Raw genomic sequence first — 4,403 nt, 5'->3', positions numbered from 1 at the left:
AAATAAATAAATAAATAAATAAATAAAAAAGAACAAACAGATCTATTATCGGAAGGAGTGCAGCCAGAGTGCTCCTTGGAGGTCAGGTTGGCCAAACTTTGTCTCTCATTCTTTGGACATATTGTCAGAAGGGACCAGTCACTGGAGAAGGATATCATGTTTGGTAAAGTGGAGGGTCAGAGAACAATAGGACAGATTGGCACAGTGGCAGCATCAAGTGTGGCAACAATGGGCTCAAGCATGGCAACAGTTTTGAGGTTGGCCCAGGACCAGGCAGTGTTTCGTTCTGTTGTGCATAGGGCCGCTATGAATCGGCACCAACTCGATGTCACCTAACAACAGCAGCAACAACACTAGCCTTTATTCCCCTTTAGTAAAGTGACCCTTTCCACATCTCTTATTTATTGTCTTTGAAGAAGAACGGGTGCATTTAAATTATGATTGGAAGAAAGTATTACATGTATCTTGGACTTTCTGTCTTAGAAGTATACTTAGAATACTCCTTGGAAGCAAGGATGGTGAGATGGTTATACGTACTTTGGACATGCTATCAAGAGACCAGTCCCTGGAGAAGGACATCATGCTTGGTCGAAGTAGAGGGTCAGTGGCAAAGAGGAAGACCCTCAGTGAGATAAACTGACACAGTGGCTACAACAGTGGACTCAAACAGCAACAACTGTGAGGATGGCACAGGACTGAGCAGTGTTTCATTCTGTTGCTATGAGTCAGTACCAACTTGTCAGTATCGACCAACAGTAGTTGCTAGATCTAGATGTTTGATTAGATTAGCTCCCCTCCCCACTTTGTTTTTCTCCAGAAATTTAATAAGTGGTACTATGTACCTTCTACTGTATCATATTGTTGTTGTTGTTGTTGGTAGTGTGCTGTGAAGTCAATTCTGGTGCATAGTGACCCTGTATAGGGTTTTTGAGGTTTTAAATCTTTACAGGAGCAGAAAGCCTCATGTTTCTCCTGCAGAGCACCTGGTGGACTTGAACTGCTGACCCTACAGATAGCAGCCCGATGCAAAATCCATTACATTACCAGGGCTGTTACTGTATCATTAGAAGTTAGGAATGTATTTGTTGTTAAGTGCCCTCAGGTTGGTTTCTACTCATAGCAACCCTGTATGGAGTTTCCGAGCAGAGGCTGGTGAGCTTGAACTGCTGACCTTGGAGTTCAAACAACTTTGGTATCCGGCACATTAACCCACAGCACCACACCAGGACTCCAGAATGTCCTTATCAGTTATTAAAAATGATTCATCGGTTCAGATGTTATCTACCTGATCTGTTGTTGTTGTTAAGTACCTTGGAGTCGGTTCCGACAGAGTTTCCAAGGCTGTAAATCTTTACGGGAACAGAAAGCCTCATCTTTCTCCCGTGGAATGGCTGGTTGTTTTGAACTGCCGACCTTGAGGTTAGCAGCCCAATTCATAACCACTACACTGCCTGATCTATTTATTATAAAATCCTCTTCATCTTTTCACCTACAGGTCTTAGTAGCTATTGATTATAACTGACTGCCTGAAAGTTATTATCTCATTGCTTTTGTTAGTAGCTGTCAAACTGATTGCTACTCATGGTGACTGTAATGGAGTTCTGTATCAACTTGACTAGGCCAGGATTCATTTCCATGGTGATGAAACCTAATACAGGGACAGTTAACTCTATGATGAGTGGTTATGAGCAGCCAAATAATCGAAGGGATGCTTCCTTGGGGGTGTGAACTACTCCCAATATAATGGATATACAGAAAAGGCTCTGTCTCTTTCTCTTCCACTGGGGACCTGGGACTCTACAACTGTAAGCCATTTCCTGGTGTGGTGCTATGGGTTAATGTGCTGGACTGCAAAGTCAGTTTGAACCACAAGATCAGAGGTTGAAGCTCACCAGATACTGCTTCAGAACCCTACACAGGATCACTATGGGTTGGAACCGACTTGATGACACTTAACAACAACAAACATACTTGTACATATGTATGTTTCACTGATTTTGTTTCTGTAGAAAACCTGACCTAAGACATATGGTATTGAAAGGGTGGCGTTCTAGAGAAACAAAATCACAAGAATGAATTTTCTAAATCGGTTCTCAAGTCTGACTAACTTTAAAGGCACTGATGAAGGTTGGAGGCATATCTAACCTCCACTTCATATGAATTGACCTTGAGCTGATTTTGAGTTTGGTCCTCTTTTCCCCTTGTGGAGTCAGAGGAAGTCAGACATGGTCCCTACTTGGTTTAAGCAGCTGGCATCAGGATCTGGATTCATTGCAATGGCTCCAGACTCATGAAAGTATGAAAGTAAGAGAAAGAACCAAGAAGCAAGGAAGTGAAATTTGATTTTTAAATACTTTGGATTATGTTACCTGTAATGGAGTCCTAGTATGGTGCTGCAGTATGATGAACTGGACCACAAGGTCAGTTTGAACCACAAGGTCGGTGGCTGAAACTGACCAGCTTCTCCTTGGAAATCTTATTCAGGGTCACTAAGAATCAGAACTGACTTAATGGTCCTTAACAACAACAAGGTATGTAGGGGATAAAATGCTTAAACAAGGGGAAAGTGACTGGAGGGGAAAATGACAACTTCTAGGGATTCCTGGAGCTGATGTCACACTGGTTAAACAGGAGGCCAGGACTTACTGGAATCCACCCTGCTGGAGGCCCAAAGCCATATGCATATGAATAGGATTAGTCCAGGACAGAAGAAAAGATTGAACTAAAGTGTTTTAAGAGGTTGATGTGTTTGATTCTCTTATGGATGTTAGTTTCTCCTGCCTATTATTGTAAAACAGACATACATGTGTAATAGGAAAATTGGGAATTATGATTACAGAGAGCTTGTAAACCCTCCTTCAGCCTGTTTTTGATTGGATTTTCTAAAAAAAAGGAGTTAGAAGTTTCCCCAAAAGAAATAGACTTTGCTTCAAGCCTTTGTAGAGTACAGAACCTTAGGTGGACTTCTGAGTCCCATCCAGAACCTTCAGAGTTGGGACAAGTACATTTATTTGAAAAGACATGCAGACTAACCCATAACTGCTGGGAGAATGGGAGACTCATGACTAAAAGAAAGTGGAAGAAAAAACAAGTGTACTGTTTATTTTTTTGAGTTGCAAACAAACTGTTTGTCTTGGAGACATCAAGGTCAGAAAAGTCTATGTCCATCCAAGAAAATCCTTCTAGAATTGAAAGTTAAAGGGAACCAGTGAGCCATTTCCTATGATCGCTGGTGACCACCTGAGTCTACATGTGAGTGGAGCTGGGGGAAATGCAGCAATGAAGACATGGGCTGAGGTTGGACATGTTCTATTGTTACTAGTTGACTTTGAGATGAGAAAAGAGGAAGGGCTGGCTGGTCTGAAGTGAATTCCTCAGCCCATGGATACTGACCTAGCCCCTGGGGGCTAGAGCTGAAAGTGAAGGGGTCAGCTGGTCTGAAGTGCAGGGAAGTATATGTGAACTCCCAAACTTGCAGATAATACCCATTTGACCCAGCTTGGATGGCTAGGGCTGAATTGTGACCAGAACCTGACCAGGTGAAGATAAAGATGCTTGATATTGTGAGTAAGTGTCAACTGCTGCAATTTGATGAACTGGATTCTTGCTTATGGATGCAGTTGTTCGAAACTCCAACTGGAGTGGCAGATTCTTTAGATGAAGGAGCACAGTTTTCTTAGCAGAGAATTGGGTTGATAAAGATGGGCAATTTAGATATTGGCTCTGAAAAGTGGGTGGATAAAAGGCATGAAGTGGCTAGCTTACAAGCTTTATCACTGTGCTTAGTTTTAGAATGAGGGGACAATGACTAATTTTCCTCTTTTCCAGATAGGTCTGGAAACCATAAAATCCTATCAGCATCATCTCTCATTCCCTTTTACTAGACCTATCTGGCAAAGAGGATTAATTGTGATTGTCAAAACTAATTGTGGAAGATGTATAACTAAAAGGGGGCAGTAGTTAATCTTTCATTTCAGGAATAGACAGTCCCATGACCATCAAGAAGGAAGAGCATGAGTGGAGCATGGGCTCCCTGCCTGGAAACGAAATGACAGCAGAGGCAGTACCATGCAAAGACAGAGCAGAACTCTAGACCCATGGACTGACTAAGGCTGTGTGCCTACGCGCAGGAGGCTGGCTGGCTGAATGTGCCCTGTGGACATTTAAGTGAATATATAATTTTTGTTTTGTTTTCTATGTATGCATTAAGTATTTTTGTTTTGCTCATTTGTGACATGTAAGATATAAATGGGGTTAGTGCATTTGGGATTGTTCATGTTTTAGTAATATGTTTGGTGCAAGTATGAGTTTGCAATTTTCTTTACTTAGAGATTATGCATATAGGTTATAGGTGTCAAGTTGACAAGGGTGGACTGTAATAGTTAGGGTTCTGCATCAATATG

Source organism: Chrysochloris asiatica, unplaced genomic scaffold, assembly GCF_000296735.1.
Source record: "Chrysochloris asiatica unplaced genomic scaffold, ChrAsi1.0 scaffold00594, whole genome shotgun sequence".
In the NCBI taxonomy this organism is placed as follows: Eukaryota; Metazoa; Chordata; class Mammalia; order Afrosoricida; family Chrysochloridae; genus Chrysochloris; species Chrysochloris asiatica.
Note: the sequence above shows the minus strand (reverse complement) of the source record.